This window comes from Pteropus vampyrus, unplaced genomic scaffold (assembly GCF_000151845.1).
Source record: "Pteropus vampyrus isolate Shadow unplaced genomic scaffold, Pvam_2.0 Scaffold46, whole genome shotgun sequence".
Lineage (NCBI taxonomy): Eukaryota > Metazoa > Chordata > Mammalia > Chiroptera > Pteropodidae > Pteropus > Pteropus vampyrus.
In genome coordinates this window covers 4,658,244-4,679,152 of record NW_011888827.1, presented here as the reverse complement: position 1 = coordinate 4,679,152, position 20,909 = coordinate 4,658,244, and the positions used below count along the sequence as shown (strand labels likewise).

The following is a 20,909-nucleotide window of genomic DNA, read 5'->3' as shown; positions in this document are numbered from 1 at the left end:
TTGATGTGTGCTTGCCATTATATCACATAGAACATTAAGAAGACATGTACACAACAGTCAAGATTTAAAGGATTAAAACATTCTTATGTGAAATCAGCATTGTTTTTACCGCGAGTGTTCAGCAGGTGAAGAATACCTGACCACTATTGCAGTTTGGTGCCATTGTCTGATTCATGTTCAGGCTCCAGCAATTTAACCCAATTTATCATTTGCACCGTTAGAACAAACTTCTACCCAATGAAAAAGGCAAACAACATCTTAGTCTTATTCGAGTAAATAATGTCGTAGCGTTGTGAAAATGGTTTTGACCTGTGACCTCCCTGATAGGGGTCCTAGGACTCATCGGGGTCTGTGGGCCACACTGTGGGAACCACTGCTATGGAGTGTGGTTACGACGTGATGGACGGGTGCGCACTGTGCCATGGCAGCATAGCAAAAGCAGTTCTTCAGTCTGCCTGCAGGACAGCGAAGGACTTGGCGAGGTATCACTTAAGCGGAAACTCAAAGAATAGGGAATTTGCTTAGGACTATAATGAAAAGTTTGCCTCCCACTGCTGTGTCAGCTCCCGGCCTCTTCACATCGGCTTCTCTGAAGAACTTTCTCTGTGCACTGCCTCTGTCTCCTGACCTACTCATTCATCGACCTACTCTAATCTACTTTCTGGCTCCATCCCACACCCAAATGGTCTTGTGCCCTCTTTCTTAAATACTCTCCTGCCTTGACTTCACTTGTATAATATCCTCTGAGTTTTCCTCCTGTCCCTCCATCTTTTTTCTGCTTTCTTTTCAGGCTTATGTACCTCTCTCCAGCCCTCAAAAGTTAGTATTACTTAAGGCTCGGTTCTAGACCCTCATCTCTTATCACTCTGTACTCTCTTTAAGCACTTCTAAAACCCCAAGCTTTAATTATAGTTTCTCATAAATTTTAGCTCCAACCAGACTTGCCCTCCGGGCCCCTGCGACTTAATGTGTGGTCTGTAGATCAGCAGCGGTGTCGTCAGCTGTGTTAAAAATGCAGAAATCATGAACTGTACCCCAGACCTACGAAGTCTGAATCTGCATTTTAACATGATTTCCCAGATTATTTGTGGGCCTATTCAGTTTTGAGATGTGTTGTTCTATGAACCAGACCCAGAGGAAGAACTGCTTTCGTGTTTCAAAGACATCTCAAACTCACCATGTTCCAAATAGAACTCGTAATTTTGTTTTTCACATGTAGTTTTTCCCAGTTTACCTTATGAGTGGCATAGCCATCCACTCTGTCACGTAAATGGGAAACCTTCCTCTGTCTTATGCCCCATATCTAATTGATCACCACGTTCACCATCTCTCACATTCCTCCCGTTCTCTCCATCTCCCTCTCCACTGCCACTATTCTTGTCTAAGCCACCGTTATTTACGCCCCTCCAATTTATTTTCCATAGTAAATTATGGAAAAGAGTCATCTTTTAGACACACATACTGAATCTTCTCACCATCTTGCTTAAAACATCCCAGTGACTTTCCATTGCTTTCGTGATAAAGATAAACATCCGTGCTGTGGTCATGTGAGATTTGTCCCCTCCTGCCTCTGTAGACTCGTCCCATGACATGGGCTAGAAGGTATCGCCCTCTCACACCCTGCTTTCCTACCCAGTTTATCTAGTTAACTCCTGTTCTTCCTTCGGTCTTAGCTCAATTATGTCTTCCTCAGAGAACCTTCTTCAGCTTCTCTAATTAGGTTCTTTTCTGTTATTCTGTAATGTCATATTACACTACTTATTCTGCATATCTGTCACAGTGGTAACTCAACATTCATTTTTGTATGTGTGATGCTTTGTTTACTATCTGACTTCATGAGACTGCGAACTCCGTTAGGACAGGGACCAGATATGTATTTTTTTCCACACTATTGTCGCCAAGCTCAGGGCCTGACAGGTAATGGGCAGTGCCCCACAGGGTCGCATCTCTCTCTCCACTTCTGTTCATGAATCATTCTTTCCTATGGAATTCCTTTCTCCCCCTTTGTCACATAGTTAAATAACTGTCTTTCAAGATTGAAGTAAAATGACATCTTCTGCATGTGGTCTTCACAGCCGAAGTCCTCTTCAGATCCTCACATATGCTAATTATTATCTTTAATAATTACTATGGGTTTTTTTTCCCTCTCTCTGTGTAATTAGTGTAAGTAACCACTAGTTGTTGAAAAGATAAAGTTTAATTTTCACTCGCATGCATCCAATGGGCTGACTGAGCAGTAACTTTGTTGTAGCTTCATTGATCTTTCTTTCATCCAATGACACAGGGATTTAGGTTCCCTTCATTCTTATTGGGCTCTTGTCCTAGCAAGGGTGTCACAGGGCATAGAGATGCCTCACAGTTCTAGTAAATGTCCTGGTCCGGAAATGTCATGTAATTTCTGCTGGAACCAGTAATCTGAACCCTCCTAAATAGATGGGACAATGGAGTATATCTTTCCATAGGCCCAGCAAGGTGCACAGAACCAGAGATGAGTAAAAACTATTCATCTCTACCTAGCCCCAATCTCCCGAAAGAGGACAGGATCTAAATCTGAGTTATCTTTACAAAATATTGAAGTATTTGACCTTACATGTGTTTGGTAATTAATATAAATTGCTAGTTCAATGAATAAGATTTCAGAAGATAAAAAGAGAGGGGAACAAAACCAGAGAGAGACAGAAAGACAGATACAGAACAAAACTAGCAGACATCATTCCTTTCGTAGCCCGTTGCTTGTCTGTTTCCTGTACTTACACACACCTGGGCACTGCTGACTAACCTGGCCAACATCTCGAGCACCCCTCCCCGACCAAAAGCCAGTTTTTGTTGTAATACTGTGGTTTCCTATGCTGTGATGATATTAATGAAAATCTTCAGAAGAATATTTATGCACTGGATAATATGCAAAGGTGTTTTAAACATTATGCCACACAGTGACTCACTCAGCAATTCTGTAGTATAGATAGTCATTCTTATCTCGGAGACTAGGTGCTTTGTTCTAGACCACACAGTTAACAAGTAGCTGCCTCAGGATGTGGGCTCAGGTCTGTCTGACTCTAAAGCCGGTGTACTTAGCCATGATGCCACATTGCAGAGTTTATGAAATGCCTGAATATTCATCAACCCTGAGAATGAGTACATTTAAGCTGTGTAATTAATCTACCCATTGTAATGCCCATGACCTAACCTGGATAATAGGCGTGGAGGGATCACTTGTAGAATTTTGCCAAGACTGTAGGCAAATTCCAAAGAATGTAAGTATCTGTATTTAATTAAGTCACATATTCCAAAGCCAAGGTGATAGTCTCACAATTGGTCGGTGTTGTTTTGGATAATGTGTTTCTGCTGGGGGTGGGGGGCTGTGTCCAGCCATGACGATGGCCACAAAGTGCCTTGTCCTTTCTTCTTTGATATATACATTCATCTATGTTGGCATAAAGACTAGGCTTTTGGCTTTATGCTTAGCTTTATGTACAGTCATAACACTAAATCGTGAAGGCATTCATCACAGGAAAGCCAGAGAAGCCCTCAGAAGCCCTTCGAATGGTGGTCTGTCTCTGCACCCACACCGCTGTGGGTGGTGGCTGTGAAAGCACAGTGGGGAGAGTAGCAGCCTGTGTGGTGTTAAGAATGTGGGACCTATTCATCCCAGACTGAGAAGCTGAAGGATTCCACTTTTCATCACTCTAATACGGTTAATTTTTTAAAGTTATTTATCGAACACAAAGACATTTGATTGAGCGCTTGGTGGTATGAATCTTTCTCTACAACTTCCATTCATCACCTATTTTCATCGTATCTTTGTTAAAAATTTGCAGTAATGGCGCTGTGCAAAGGGCCTTTATGTGGCTCACGGTGCCTGTAAAGTAAGATTTTTTTTTCTCAGATCAGCTTTGGAAGGTTGCTGTTTCTCATTTCAATTTTTTTGCAAATGTACTAAATTTACCTGCTATAGGAAAAGATTATTTAGAGAAATGTACACTTGCTATTTCTTTTAATAGCTTATGTTATGATATGTTTGATAGTTCATGAAGGACACTGTCAAGTTTGGAGACAGAACCGATAAACTTTAGGTACTAAGAAATATAGCCCCATAATGTTGCCTTCTCATATGCAGAGATATTTTATCAGCTTAATGATACCTTTTAGTATATGACACTTTTGCTTTACAGGTTTGCTCAATGGCCTGTTTGCCTTAGTGCCAAATTAGTGTTGAGGGACATTTCTGATGGGAAGAATATTCAGTTTGGATATTAGAGTTATGGTCAAGTCAGAGGCGGTCAGTCTGGTTTCTCTCAGATGGTATGTTTTACTGCTGATGCAGACGGGGGACTCATGAAATGCCAAAGAAACTGATTTGGCCTTAAAGGTACAAAGCAAAGCGTGTGGGCAGAAAACACCTCCAGCCCAAAGCATTAATAGGATTATTTTTTTTCTGCAAAGAATGTCCTGTCTTTCCTTGGTAAGAACAAGAAAACAAATTATATGTTCACCTTATTTCTAAAATATGTTTTTAATGCCAAATGAAAGCTTGCAATATGTGAAATAGCATCCATTACTGTATTGAAAACATGAGTAGCCAAAAAGGAAAATTGCAAGTGAGGACATTTATGCAAGGAGAAATTCAGGACAGAATTCAGAGATCGTAAAGTAAGGTGTTTCGAGAGGCCAGGGCAAGCGGAGTGGCCAGGTTTTCCTCTAAGCCCATGAAGTTCATTCAAGGACAGACTTGGGACTGGGCTTGTAGGTTGTGGCTTTCTGTCTTGAAATACAGAGTTTGGAAATAAATGAGGGAATACTTAATTATTTTCATGCAAAAATTTCATGTCGGCAGTGTATCAATTTAAATGGTACATAGAATTTTGCCATGTTTGGAGCAAATGATTGAGTTGCATCCGTTCATTAGATATTTAGTCCTTAACTTTTTCTGTTTCAAAATGTGTGCTCTCCAAATACTGTAAGATCACTTAGTTCCTTGTTGTAGAGTATGTGTCTCCTCAAAATGGAAAGAGACTTTCAAATATCACAGAAAAACAATAGCTTTAATTTTCTTTGGTTTTGACAATTAAAATGTCTGGTTGAGGCTTCTTTAACTTAGGTAAGCTCGTAATAGTTTGTTTTTCTTTAATAAAACATATTGTTTTCTTGCATTAATCAGATAATTTTGCATATACTCAATGTTCTACAGTTTAAATAGGAAATTATTAATTCAGCTCATCAGCTTATTACAAATGTGTGATGCAAATGCCTACACATTTAATTATTGAATGACAGATGCAGAGTAGGAAAAAAAAATACCAACTCCATCCCTTTGTGAGTGAGGGTAAAATCTTGTGAACAGGATTTGTGAATGTGAATAAGGAAAAGAGTCTACTAAGTTTGCTGAAACCCTATCAAGTAGTTTTGTGGTTTTTGGTTTTTTTCTGCTATATTTACTCAGTTTATTCTAGAATCAGGGCACATAAGACTTTTTTTTTTTCTCTCAGAAAGATATTTCTGAAATTTCAAGACATTGCAAAGGTGGTTTTTAAAAAGTAAAATTTGATGGCTTTTCTTTGAGAAACCTGCTAGACACGGCCAATTATTATTTGGAATTTATCGTTTCCAAAAATGTAATGTAAAAATGCTTTAATTTTCCCTTATAATTTAATTTATATTTCTGGTAAAACATTTTCTGTCCTATTTGCCGCCAGTAATTTCAACATGTGCAGTAAAACCTTAAAAACGTCTGTGTGACATAGAGTCATTCAAAGTGATACTTTGAATGACTCTATGCTTTCCTTGTTGCTTTATAATAAGAGTAGTGGATTCTGGGCTAGCAATGTTTCGTGCTGATTATATATGTCTTGTCAGACTGTGAACTCTTTGAAAGCAGGCCTAGCAAGTACATCATTTAAACTATACTGTGTGTTTATTTGGGGAGGAAGCAGATGGAGATTACAGAGAGCCCAAAGCCCCTCAAGCCACCCGTATTAATAAGTCATTGCACAACAAATTTGAATTCCGATAGAACTCTTTCATGATCAGAGAGTGTTGGGAGAGAGGAAATTCAGACAACTGGGAGAAGAAGAGGGAGCGAGTTGTTTCTCCTGCATGTTTATGCCCCTGTGTTTGTAATGGTAACTCTAATTATATTTGTACTGTATTATAATTAAGTGATCTAATTAAATATTTTATAAACTGATAAAATGTGAGCTCGAAAATGGTTTCTATGAAAATCAGTGCTTTAGAAACAGTCAAAACAAGTGACTTTAAAAAACTGGTGAATCGTATGTCATGAAAACCTAGGGAGGGAAGTTTCAGCAAGGAGAGTGTGCTCAGTTGTGTCAAATGCCTCAAGAATAGGAGGAGGATGAAGAATATGAAAAGACCACAGATTTGATGACTCAGGAGCCACTGCCGACTGTGCAGGTTAGAGGTTCATTATAAGAGTGAGAGCAAAAGCTGAATTTCAAGATATTAAACCCAAGATGGAGCAAGACAGGCGTAAGACAGGGAGAGCAAGACCATGTGGATCACTGAACAGCCCGGCGAGGTGGCGAGAAAGGAGCGGTTATGGAGAAGATGACGGTCAGCAGCTGGGAAGGACTTTGTCAAAGAGTATGGTGCAGAGCAAAGTGCAAGGCTGTGGATTTGTACACTGTGTGACTTTTAACAGTGTATGTGACTCCTTGAGCATCTATCCATTATTTCTAAAGATTCAAAAGATTCAAAAGATTATTGGGTCAATAAAATTAAATGTAGCTTACATAGCAGAATTTTTTTTTTCTTCTTTATATCTCAGCTTTCTCTAGGAAGATTGAGTCCTATCCAATTGGAAGACTCTGGGTTCTGCTGACCATATTGATGGATTAGTGTAAGCACTCTGGGAGCAGGCTGGCAGTTGCTGGGTTGCCCTGCATTTATTGCTCAGAGATCTGGCAGCTCCCAGAGGAGATTCAGGTGGCAGAGGCTGGGCAGCAGGGATGGCAGGGGGCAGTGGAAGGCCAGCAAACGGGACAGATAGCTGGCACCGTATGAAATGTGACTCCTTCCTTAGTAGCCACCTCCAAAAATAAGTTTCACAATGTCTACTGACCTCACTAATGCTCCGTATGGATATATTTATGGTAAGAACCAAATAAGAACCTTTGTTACATACATGCCCAGGTCATCACGACAAAGGAAACTTCTCAAAGGAGCCAGAATTCAAGGAAATTCAAAAGACCCCTATAGTACCATCTTCAAGAATAAACAAATATCTTGGAAAGACTTTATACTAGGAGAATTTCACCAAGACCTCAGGTGCAAGAAAGTCCTGAGCTAACTCCCGTGCTATGTATAAAGCCCAGTGCCTTGAACATAACTGATATAGAATCAGGGATGCTAATTAGCATAACCTTGGATAGAAGATGCTCCAGAGGGGGTTGTCGATAGCCCACTGTCCACAAAGTGTTTGGAGATGGAACTGAGATGATAGTTGGATTTCTCTGCTTTGTAGGCCATGAAATTAACGACTGGAACAGGACTTTGGCATCATGTTGCTCTTGCTTGATTTTGTCGTTCTTTAGGAAGTTACACTGAACTTTGTTCAGGAACTCGTTGCCTTGTCACTATTTATCCAGTAAGCAATACTTTAGTCTCACTTCCACAAAAATCCAGAAGCTTTGAAATTGGCTCCAGACAAGTACAATGTATGTAGCACCTGAGGAAATTTTGTTCCTTCTCTAAAATTACAGACATTTACCAGGCCTCTGAAGGATGCTGGGGTTGTAATATAAATGTTCTGGCAAGCCCCAGAAAATCCCAAGGAAAATTTGTTTTTGAAGTAGCTACCCAGATACTGACCATTGTTACATTGTTATAATGGTCAAGAATATGGCCTTATAAAAATATATCCTATTTGTTTTAAGTTAACAGCAAAATCATGCGATGTCTATGATGCTACCACAGAACATTCCTGGATGGTGAGAGTAACGATATCATTTCTTTTACAGTCCACCACAAATACCTACCTCAGTCTGCTTATATAAAGGCAAGCAACATGATCTTTGCTTCTGGCAGACTGAAATAACATGGCGGGCTTGTGTAGAAACACTCGGAGTCTACAAAATGAGCTTTTAGTTTATCCCCTGGTAGTTAATTACTATACCTCTAGGTCAATTAGATGGCTCCTAATCGCTCAGTTGTAACTGTGGTTTCACTCACAAGCTGTGTGTGGTAATTTCTAGTTTACTTGTTTTCTTAAGTAAAACTCAAATTGCCGTGTGCATGAGATCCAGAATAATGATCAAAACCGAAGTATGCCAAAGTGGGCTATGTAATTAAGACAATTTCATCAAAAGCTTCTTATTTTAAATTGCTGTTATACTCTTAATGTTCTCTCGGTTCCTTCAATGATTATTTCTACAAAAATAAAATAAAATGAAAAGAGCATTTTTACCTTCATAACCTGAGCACAAATGATCAAGAGATTTGCATGATCTCAAATTAAACAAAAGGTACAAAGTTCAAGGTGGTTGGGTGTTTTGAAGGAACAACTCCACACTGGTCCTCTGGGGATGCGGCTGAGTCTCCTGGAGGTATTGATTGTAATTCAGTATTCTCTAGTGCAGTGTATTCCTGGCTGCCAAAAGGTGACTGTTTCAGCAGCGTGTTGCACATGGTTTCTGCTGTTCTAATGTGAATGCATTATTTCCAGCTCGAGGATGCTCCAGCAAGAGCTTATGATCACTTCCTCCCCATTCTTGCCTATGATCTTCCATCTGAAAAATGCCCAGTGAAATTTCTTCCACCTGCCTCCACCACCCCACCCCCACCCCCAGGAAAACCACCACCCGTGCTTTGTGCACTCGGCAGACACTTAGTAAATATCTACTATATACCAAACACTGCTAAATACCAGGCAGATAAAAGGTGAAGAAGGCTCAGACACTGTGCTCAAAGATGATGATGTCCTATGAAGGAGACAGACATTTAGACAAGTGATTACAATAAAGTATGATGAGAACTCCTAATTGAGATTTCCTCAAAAAGCCATGGACAAAGAGTAGAGGGATCACCTAACGCACCCAAGGGTGATGTGGAGAAGAGGAATCAGAGGCCTTCACAAAGGAGCTGGTGCCTGAACTGGGTCTAGAAAGACACAAGGAATTAGTCAGGTGGCTCTAGTAGAGAATGGAGATGCTACCAGACAGAAGAAGGAGCTTGAGTTGAAGGCAGAAAGGATGGCTTTACGCGTTCAAACTTGATCACGCAGGTGGATGGGGATGCAATAAACCAAAAAAGGAAACATAAAAGGAGAAAATGGGATGCGTATAGTTCGATTTCTCTATGTTATTATTGCTGTCACTCTCGTCATCTTCATCCACAAATCGTATTTCCCTAATCTATTTTCTTAATGCACTCAGCACATTGTTACAAAAGCCATATGGCCCATGATATATGGACGCCGTGGTATGTTGTCTTCCTAAACTGTACTTTTAAATTATAAAGTAACTTATGACCTACAAGTTGGAAAGCTTAAATCAACCAATAATCACAAAATAACTTTAGAAAGCTATTTTAAATATACCCTCTAAAAAGTGCCAAGATCTACATGGTTTATAGACAAATTGTTTTAAACTTTCCGAATGTAGAGAACTAAGTTTTTTCTGGAGCAAGTATAACCATTATATGAAATCTAACAAAGCGCAGGGAAAGGATTACCTTGACAAAGGGGTTATACTTAAAATGATAAAGGTATAAAAATATCTAGTAAAAGCATGAAAAAAATTAATGAAAAGAATTATGAGGAAAAAATAATTATTCTATATATTAAAACAAAGCTATAGAAATTATAACAATGTGGGACATAGGCAAAATACACAATTCAGTAAAATTAAGAATACAGAACTATGCATATATATGATAATTTAGTACAATAATAAATAAAGAATATCAAGTAAGTAGAGGAAGGATGAGTTTTCAGTAATATTGAGACCGTTGGCTAGTACCACTTCATATGAATTCACAGATCGCTCCTTACATTAAAATAAGTTCCAGATGGATAAAATAATATACTATAAGAAGACTCACGCAAATATGTTAAATAAAAATATGAGTAGACATTTTTTCAAACTTTTACTTGAGAAGGCCTACAAAGAGAAAGACTAGTGGCTATGACTGCAATACACATACATTTCAGAACCAAAGTCACAATGAAAGACTAAAACCTGCAGCCAAACTTTAGGACATTTATAATAGAGTGTATATTTCAACATAAAGAGTCCTGATTGATTAATTTTTAAAAATAAACGTGCCAGTTGGAAACCAGACAAAGGAAGTGAACAAGAAAGAAATAGCAATTAAATATAAGAATATGAAAACTTTCTATGAGATAAGCAAAAAAGAAACAACATTGTCACATCCAGTGTTGACAGTGTTTGGAGAAAGGGACATGTTCATGCATCCTCACGGGGATAGTTTGGCAATATTTATCAAAATGTAGAATGTAATGTATCAGTTTCTCTTAGGAACTGAAGATATTTGAACAAGTATTCAAGAGTAGATTCAGGGCTGTTGATTTTTAGCATTTTATATAACATGAAAAGTGAGAAATATCCTAAATGTTAATCAGAAGGAGATCCAGTTTATCTAGGCAGATATAAAAACTTAAATGCCTGGGTGGATCATGACGAAAGTTAAATGAGGGAATCGGGTCAGGTGTGAGACACTAGGGAGCGATGGGGACTGTAGAGGGCTGGAGAGCATTTACATTCACGAGGGGACAGCCACTCTCAGATAAACAACTTGTTGCCGTGAGATAATGCTGAGCCAGGCTTCCAGATTTTCCAATCTTTCTGGAAGAGAAGCTAGAAATTGGATTTGAAACCTAATTATAAAAACACCATGCGGATCATGTATATACATGCCAAATTTGACTTACAAAACAGCAATTTGCACCATCTGATTTATATAATGAAATGCTGTTTAGCCATCATTGTGGTAGATTGTTATATTACCCTCACATTTGCTTTCCCTTCGTTGAATAAGGATTATATATCCCACCCTCTGCTATGCGCCTGGCAGTGCCTCCTGTAGAAGTGGTGTGCTGCCCGACCCCCTGTTAATGTCAGGTTCAGCTGTGTGTCTCATTTTAATCCAACGAACATGAGCGGAGGTGACACACACCATGTCCAGGATGCTTTAAGAACCATTACCTGTCTCCACTCCATCTTTCCCTCTGTCTCTGTTATAAATACAGGCTGCCTGAATCCTGGAATGAGACAAAATGTGAAACATAGCCATAGCAGATGACTTCCAACCCTAGGCGTGTGCCAGGTACACAAGAAAGAGATATTTGTAGTTATAAGGCACTGAACCATTGGGGTCATTATTGCAGCAAAGATGACTAATAGAAAAACGAGTGAAAATTATGACAACGTCCATTGACATAAAATGATATCTACAGTGTGTTCTTGAGTGAATAAAAAGCAAGCAGCAAAACTTGAGTGCATAATATGAAGCTCTTTATGTAAAAATGTATATATTAATATACCTGTATATAGGTATATTTATTGGGAAAAAAGTCTGAAAGATATACAAAGATTGTTCATGGTGATTGTCTTGAGATATAGAACTTAGGACAATTTTTACTTTTTGTATTTTCCTGTAATTTTGATTTTCTGTAACATTCTTTTAAAAAGAAAATAATTAATATTTTTACTTGACTGATGGTTGAAAGAAGCTCAAGAACCACATAGAGCATTATAAAATAATCTTATTAAGAGAATTTCCCCCCTTAAGAAAAGTGAATATCTGTCTTATAAAAACTTGACTGTAGAGCCAAAAGTAGCCAAGGCACTCCCAGGGAAAATCAATGTGCACAGATCTGCTTATCAGGACTTCAGAAATTATTATAAAGGTATAGTAATTAAGACAATGTGCTATCGGCACCATACAGATATATAAATTCTAAAAAATTGAGAGTCTGCACATATCCGGACTCCATCCATAACAAAGTTGGCATTGAGAAGTGGGAAAGGAATGGACTTTCCAATAAATGGTGTCGGATAATCAGTTGTCCATAAAAAAAGAAAGAAATTGGTCCCCTACCTCACATAATAACTCAAAATTAATGCTACATGGTTTAAAAATTTAATATGAAAAGTATAACGACACATTAGAAGACAGTCTGTAAAAGATTTTAATGACTTTGGAAGAGGGGAAGAATTTATAAAGCTCAAACCATAAAAAATTTGATTAATTGAACTACTTTGGAGAACTAGTATTTATCAAAAGTCTTCATTTTAAAAAATGAAAAGATAAACTACCAAACAGAAGCTATTTAAAAAACCTGCAACTGGCAAATAATAATGTTTAGCAATTTTTGAGTGCTTACTGTGTGCTAGATACTGTACTCAGTACTTTACATATAATAATGCATTTCATTTTCACAACTACCTTATAAGACAAGTAGTATTGTCATCCCCATTTTATAGATAGCACTGAGGCACAGAGAGGTTAAGAAACTTGCTCAGGTCCACACAGTAAGTGGTAGAGCTAGGATTTGAACCCAAGCAGACCGGCTCCAGAATCTGTTCTTTTAACCACTTCAACCCTGTATTATGCCACCTCAGCTATATTAAAATAAAGGATGATAATTCAAAATATGTAAAGAACCGCTACAAAAAATAACAAGAAGACTAACAATGCATTGAAAAAAAAGGGCAAAAGATTTAACATTCACAGAAGAGGAAATATTAATGGCCAATAAACATATGAATAGTGCTCAATTTCACATCAGTTAGTGACATGCAGATTAGAGCTACAAAGAGCTGCAACTGCACATCCCCCAGACTGGCAAGGATTAGGAAGTTTGCCAGCGTAAAATAATGGAAAGGATATGAATTTCTCTACGCTGGTAGAGGGACTATTAGTTGCTAAATATATTAAGGTCATCCTATTGAAAGTGAGTTGATATTTCGGTCCTACTATCTAAAGTTTTTCTGAAAAAATTCTCTCTTTTTGGGCCCTAGTTTTCTTTAACACAACAGTTTAACATGGACACGTGAAATAGTCCCATTAAAAATAGAAGCAAATATGTTTCAATTTATAAAATATGCATATGGAATTTATTAAATGGCTCGTAAAATAGAAGTCTATAAAAATTGGTGGGAAATTTGAGCCTCATTCAAGTCTGTTTTAATTAAAAAGATGGTACATATTAGAGCAAAAAAAAAATTAAACTTGTTCTTCAGAGCTCGTTTAAGTAGGATTTTTATGCCCCCCTTGGAGGGGTTGACAAATCAAAATGGTAACTGTTAATTGATTGCAGGGTTTTTGACGGCGTTTTTTTTTTTTTTTTTTCATTATTTAATCTGGTGCCTCATTTCTCACTGATCCTTGTATGATATTTTTCTTAAAATTTTGAATCAGCAAGGAAACTGTCAAGATTACAGCTCAGTCCATCTCAGACCACTGCGTATCTTTACCCTGACCTGCAAAACAGTCTTAGTGATGTTACTCTGAAAAGGCCAGAGAGGAAAAGAATTTAAAAACAAACAAACAAACAAACAAATACTGTTCTAGAAAGGTTCCTGAGATCAGAGCTAAAAATCATCATTCTTTGAACTATCATTTTTGACTAGATGCTAGTGATAGAGAGAAGGCCCCTCAACCCCTCAGTCTCATCCTGCAAAATTAAGTCTCGGTCGAGGCTCCGGTCCAGTTTGTTTGAGGTATCGAGCTGTGAGAGGCCCCGACATACCAGCAGCTTACGGGGCCCAAAGTACAATAATAGGGTAAACTGTATTTTCTTTTCCACATCTGCATGCCGAGATTGTTTGGGAGATCTTTCAGCTTAACTCGTTATAATCACGTCGTACCAGCCTTTGCTTTAATAAGATTCTAATCTCGAGGTCTATTCTTCGCATCAATGCCTTTACACTGTTAATTGCTTTCCTGTCCTCCATTAAATTGCGGTTGCAATTGCTTCATCTTAACAGGCGCTTTGCGCTTTGTATTCTGCCCCATGCTCTGCAGACACATTTAGTAACATCATCTTCCTAAAGAACAAAATTACCTATTATCCCTTTAATCTTGATGTACTTTTTTATGTATTCGGTTCTTAGCTAGTGTCCGACCAGGAAGCTACACATATCTTCTCTTTAAAAAAAAAAAAAAAAAAAATTTTTTTTTTTTTTTAATCAACATAGTACGGATGTCCAAAATTTATTTCTAGATAGAACTCACATAGTACTCTCGTTTATTGTTTTATAGAACCAATTAAAAAGACAAAGGGGTCTATTCTCCCCTTGATACACAAGATTGACTTCCATTAACATTTAATGGAAGGGAAACACTTGCATGGAGATGAGTGGAACCATCATATTAAAAAGTGGGGGTGGAAAAAGCAGAATCTGGAATTAACATCTCCGTGTTTTTCGCTAGAGAAGCTGCACAAAAAGCAAACAAACAGCTCAGTTCGCAAATGTGTTTTCTCTCTATGCCTCCTGCTTGTTTGTATATTAAAGAAGATCGGCGAATAATTTTGAAGCAGTGTCTTCCTTCACAAATCAGTCAGATGCGAATTCTGTTATTTTAACACAAACAAGGTAGGTAATGCAAAGCAGTGGGGTGATCTGGCAGGTTTTTGCTGAAATGGAGTCCTGTGAGACCTGCTTTTGGAGCCAGGGGTGAAAGTAGGAACTGGTTACCTGAAATACTCTGTACACAGAAGCTTAATTTTCAAGGGAGACAGGCTGTCCATGTCAAGCTTATCTTTTGACATATCTTGCCTGAAATCTACCAAAATGTGGAAACTGCTTCTGACTTTTTAGCGTTGGGTCTAAATCTGCGATCCTCTGGTCATCCTGGGTACCTTATGAAGGTTTTAAATTTTAGACTAACGTAATCTGACACAAACTGGGGAGGTTTCTCTTGTATTGTTTCATTTGGGGGTTGATTGCTTGAGAGTTAAATTATTTGAAGCGTGATTAACTCTCCATGCTCTCATCTTTCCTTAATAAATATTGACACAGTCATTTTTGCCTCTGGTGGACGTCGAGTTCAGATTAGATTTTAACCTTTGAAAACATGCTTCAAAGCCGTCTGACGAACAGCCCTCTCTTCGGTGTCTTTCAGTCTGTCCTCCATTGCCTTAGCTTGGACTTTCATTACTACAAAAACCAGGCTCAGTAGTAGATCATTTTCTGCCTCCAATCTACTCATGGCTGCTTAGCACTATCTCTGGAATGTTGTTACTATTCATACTGACCTAGAAAATGTTTCTTAGATTGTTCCTACTTTAATTGCTTCCTTTCTTCACTATGACAAATTCTCTGCTTCAGAGCCTTACCTGCAACTTTCTTTGGACCCAAAAGAGACTCAAATCCTTTAGCCAGTTCCTTTTTTTAGCTTAGAATATGACCGTATCCCTGTCCTCTATTTATCTCCTTTAATGTCCTCTCTTTTGTCTCGGGATCCAATTCAACCTTGATCTGCTCTGGTCAGAATTCCCTAAAGATTCATCTTTATTTTCTTCTTATGGCAAAACCATGTTTTTGTTTTTGTTTTTCCATACTTGGTTTTGCGAAGTAGTTTATGTAATGTATCGAAAGGACCCTGGTGTTGGGGGAAGTGGAGATGGCGGTAAAGAGGTCCCCTAAGTGTCATATTTTAGCTTTATACTTTTAAAATGCTTTTCTTCCCCTAAACATTCTTCAACATGTTTATTCAACATGATACCTAGATGAGATTAGATGCGCAGGAGTTTTGTTGGGGGAGATACTTGTGAGGGATACATGGAGGCAGCATTAGTGAGTAAAGAGAGCCTCAGACCAGGGTGTATGTCTAATACCCGTGAAGGGAGAGGGGGAAGGCAGAATGACTGGGTAGACATGGTGCGATTCTAAGGGAGTTTTGGACAGGCCGACGAGAAAGTCCTCAGCTAGTCACCTGCTAGAGAAGTTCCACATCAGGCAGGAATCGGGCGGGGCTTGTACTCTCACCAGGCTCAGCGTTGGTGGGGAGGAACTCGGAGAAGCCTGGCATCGGTGAACATGATGCTGGACACACAGGTGTGGCAGCTGGGGCCGTCGGGCAACATTGTAGATCAAAAAAGGCAGCTGGCACCTTTTAAGGCCATCACACACAGCTCTTTGTTTTCCCACTTGCAGTGTGTGACTCAGGGTAGTTCTGTTTCTGCTGGCCATTCTTCCAGTGCCAACTACTGCTCCTTTGGGAATCATCATGACATCACTGATGGGCAGTGTAGATTTCCCTCCCAAAAGCTCTGAAATTGATGAAAACCATACATCAATTAAATTAGCTCCAAGGCTGTGCTGTAGCCAAGGCTGAAAATCTATTTCCTGTTCCCCATTCCAAATTATAGACGGCCATGTTTCTGATAGTGCACATAATAGGTGGTAGAGAGCAAGCACCATTAAGATACTTTGATAATAGATGGCCAACATGAATATAAGCTGCCTACCATTTTCAAATTCCTGGAGAGAAATTTAAATTCAAATATTTAATTACTTTACAAATTAAAGTCCAAAGAAAATAAAGTCTTCAATCAGGTTCTCTTGTCCTAGTGAATTCAATTTTATTTTAAGTCCAAAGTTTATCCTCTTCAATTACTTGTATTGTTCAGTGCCAACTAGTGGAGTTCTTGATATCTGAGTGTGTGGGGTTGGGGGGGATTTCTGTAGCACCTTCATCCTGGGCTGTCCATCACTGGGATGGATATAGTTCCTTCTGCGCTTCATAAATTGCAGGCTAATTTTGAATGAGTCCAAAACTTCACAGAAGCCTCAAGATGTTTCCAACCCTGGCCTCACACTTATCAACTAGAAAAGGAACTCGTCTCCAGCCCCTAAAGTGATTATCCCCAGGACCCAGGGTTACAAAAACCATAGCAGAGAATCAGTGGTGACGGAGCAAAAAAGAGTAGATGGAGAAAGTTTTGGTTTTAATTTTCTAAGGATGCCAGTCAGTTTATGCCTAATGCCTAGAATTCATGACCCATGAGTATAAGTTCAACTGGGAGAAATCTCTTCATGAGAGGTTAATTAGACCCGATCCATTTATATCTATGGGGGGAAAAATCCGTCTGTGTAAATGTTTCACTCCAGTGAATGTTCTTGACCTGTATTCTTCCTCTCAGAGCACTTGTCTGGAGATCAAACATTATGTCTGTCATGTGCACCGTGGAAACCCTGGTGTGCCTGACGCATAGGAGAGGCTTGATGAATAATTGTAATAAAATAGAATTTAATTTCTACTCATGTCGTTCAGGCTTCTGTATCATCTTCGTTGAAGAGTAGCCTGCTTTACAAGGTGACCTGTTAAAAATCTATTACGATTTACAACCGGTTGACGCAGGATTTTCTATCATAAAACAAAAATCAGGCACTGAGACCAGTACGACTGTGATATCATTCATAACCTCTGATTTCAAACGTTTATGTTCTTCACTATAGACACATTATTTTCATGGATTGACTTTATGACAAATAAATGTTTACTGTTTTAACTGTAACTATTAAAAAAGTTCTAAACATAACTTCTATTTATACTAATAAAATAATATACTTACCAATGCATGAATTCTTTGAAGCTAGGTTTCTGCTAATAAATTTTGAAAACCATTGTTTCAGCAATAGTAAAATTGGCTTTGAGCCTGAGAGTTTTATCTAGATTCAAATTCTTCTCTGTCTTAACATATTTGAGACTCAGGTAACTCTTTCGTAGAATGGGAATGACTATGCACACTAAAGTTTGCTGAGAGAGTTAAATAAGACAAATGTAAAAGCCCCGGGCAGAGAGCAGGCTCTCGACATTGTTTCCCTCCCCTCAGCAAATGCCTTCATGCAGAGCCGTCACACTGGACCACACAGGATGGCAAACAACATAGGCACTTAATAGTCATTAAGTTTTGATTAGTTTTATTTTCAATATTTTGAAATACTTTAATTATTCAAAACGATTTCAACTCTAACCAGGTAAAATCCTTTTTATTATTATTATTGTTTTATTTATTTATTTATTTATTTGGGCGAGGCAACCCTTGGTTGACCTCACAGATTGCAAGGACCTTGTCAGCTTACAACCCCTTATTTTTTATTTTTTATGCCTACAGCACCTGGTCTTCCTAGGTGGTCTCCCATCCAAGTACTAACCAGGCCCAACCCTGCTTAGCTTCCGAGGTCAGAAGGGATCGGGCTTGTTCAGGGTGGCATGGCCGTAGACCTGTTTTTATTATTCAAATGAACTACTTTCCTGTAAGCTTTATATCGCTGTGTTTATTCCTCCGTTTCTGCACACGTCTCCCACTAGAATTTCAGTGCATTGAGAAAAGCGATTGGGTCTCAGTCTTCACTCTGGGGGCTGTATAGTTGAGCTCAGTAAGTTCTGAATAAACACTTTTTTTGAAAAATTTAGGGAACACACACACACACACACACTCACACATATATCTTATTGTATCCCCACCTCTGTTGTAAGTGCTTTGTAAATATTAATCTTCTGAGGTAGCCACTATTATGACTCCCATGTCACAGATGGCGGATCCGAGGCACAGAGAGCGTAAGTGACTTAGACAGTCATACAGCTAAGTGAGCGATAGAGCCAGGATTGGAGGCCTGACTTCAAAGTCCATTTTCTTGGTCCTTGCACTAACGCTGTCTCTGGCTAATGAAAATAATGATCGCATCACCAAGAAGTGAGTTAGAGTAGCAAGCTGTTGAATTAGTAGTAATTTGGTGCTAGAATTTGTATCATGGTTTCCGTCATAACCTTAACTCTTCTCCCTTATAAAAGAAGCCATCACATGGTCAAGCTCAGTTAGTTGTAGGTGTAGTGCTGATATACAGGACCATTTACCCTTCAGTGCTGTGAGCACAGTGCCTTGGGCCTATGAAATGTTTAAGAAAACTGAAACAAATTTTTTTACTCTAAAGTAAGAAAACTACAAAATCAAAGTTAAAAAATAGCTACAGGATATAATGTAATGCCAAATTTATTAACGGTTTAGTATTTATAAACATTTCAATACACTTGCCAACAATCCATAGATGTAATTTGCTCACATCATTAGAATTTCTAAGTAAGCAGGATCATCACCACAAACCAAATATTATTTCATACTTATAGTAAATATTTTTTTAAAAAATGATTTAAAAACCTTTCAAATATTTTATAATAAAAATTATATTTCATGGGAGTACATTTTACCGTGTTCGCTGTGACATGTAAAGGAGTCTGTGAAGCTCTTAAAATAGCCTCTTAGAGTCACTTCATTTCAGTCCTTGACAAATCACTGAGCAAACTGCCTATTTTTCTGTACCGAAGTAGCCATTGCCAAATGAGACAAAGAAGAAAGCATACACTGTCTTATTTATGATTTCATAAGTAACCGATTTTAAAAACTTAATAGTATTTTCGTCTATTATACAAATACTTGAATTATTCCTCCTTCTCCATGTTCTGACTCTGTATTTCTGAGAAATATGCCCTAAAAGAAGCAGCAGAGAACAGCATTATGAAGAAGAGGGGGAAAAACTTGAGAGAGTAGAGCTGGAAATAACCGATGAACTCTCACCACCCGGCTCACAAAATCCTGGAGGATGATGACACATCTGTAGCCTAGGAAACTCAGATTCTGTGAAAGCATACCCCAGAGCCCCTAGCTCAAGTGCATTGTTTGGGTATGCCATGATTCCCGCTCAGCACCTGGTACGGTTCTGAGAAGCTGCTGTAACAAATGACCACAAGGTGACTTCCAGCAACACAAACTTTCTATCTTACAGTTCTGGAGGTCAGAAGTCTACAGTGGGTCTGAAGAGCCACATTTCTTCTCGAGGTTCTAGGAGAAGACTCTGTTTCCTCGTCTTTTCTGTCTTCTAGAGCTTGCTGGTGCTCCTCCATTGATGTCACCCCTCTCCCCCTTCTGCAGAGCCAGCAACATCCGGTGGAATCTTTCTCACAGGTCATTACTCTGACCAACTCTTCTACCTCCCTCTTCCACGTTCAAGACTCCCAGTGATTACACTGGGGCCACCTAGATAATCCAGGATTGTGTCCCCATCACAAAGTCCTTCTGACCAGGTAAAATAGTTTCCAGAGATTAGGACCTGGGCATGGGCTTCTTTGGGGAGGGATGGACATCACACTGTACCACAAAGGCCCTCGGTACGTTCTAGATGAATCTCTTCCTCAGAACACTTCTGAGTCCACTTCTATGAGTGATTCTCAGAGGTATGTCCGGTTCATCTTACCATTTTCCTGCTATGGCTTCTCTAATGCACCTTACATTCAGCTCCAAACTTGCTGCTGCCTCTCTTCCTACTCATCACTTCCTACTCATCACTCATCCGTCGTAGGATTCACTCTCTTCCTTTTATTCTCTTGGTAATAATGCTCCTTGGATAGGCTCTTGGTGGGAGGGGAAGCAGTATTCACAGATACACGTGTGAGATGTCTGCATATCCACACCAATATTTTCTTTCCCATCTTTATCTCTGGGTTTTCTGGGGTTTTGCTTTCCCTGCCCCCTCCCCCCGGAAATTTTTTTTTAACTGCCACATGCAAGGAATCCTTTCAAGACCGTGTGTGAAGGAATAATGTACATGGCTAAGAGTGGACTTGCTCTCTCCATCCCCCTGTGTGGTGCCCACTCACTCCTCTTGTCTCTCGTTCTCTGTCGGCGAAAGGCGTCAAGGCAGCCATGGAGTAAAACCTCCAGGCAGATTCGCCGCTCAGCTGTGACATCCTTAGCAAATTCCTTCCTCTCTCTGTACCTCACTTTCTTTATATATAAAATGTGAATAGCAGCGGCTTTCCAACCCCATCCTGCCCTCAGGAGCCCCCGTTTCATTTTTGTCTTCTGTTAAAACATACTTGATTTCTGAAACAGCCCAACATCAAGGCTGCCTGAGACAAAGGCC

At 39.0% G+C, this 20,909-nt stretch overlaps 1 protein-coding gene and 1 non-coding gene across 4 annotated transcripts in view; one reads left to right on the top strand and one right to left on the bottom strand.

The window, feature by feature from the left end:
• Positions 1 to 20,909, top strand: part of ATRNL1 (attractin like 1) — a 572,934-nt gene that overhangs the window by 515,576 nt on the left and 36,449 nt on the right. The window lies entirely within an intron of this gene.
• LOC111739047 lies at positions 18,095 to 18,213 on the bottom strand. The gene has a single exon (XR_002780093.1). It is a non-coding gene; the product is annotated as a 5S ribosomal RNA (ribosomal RNA).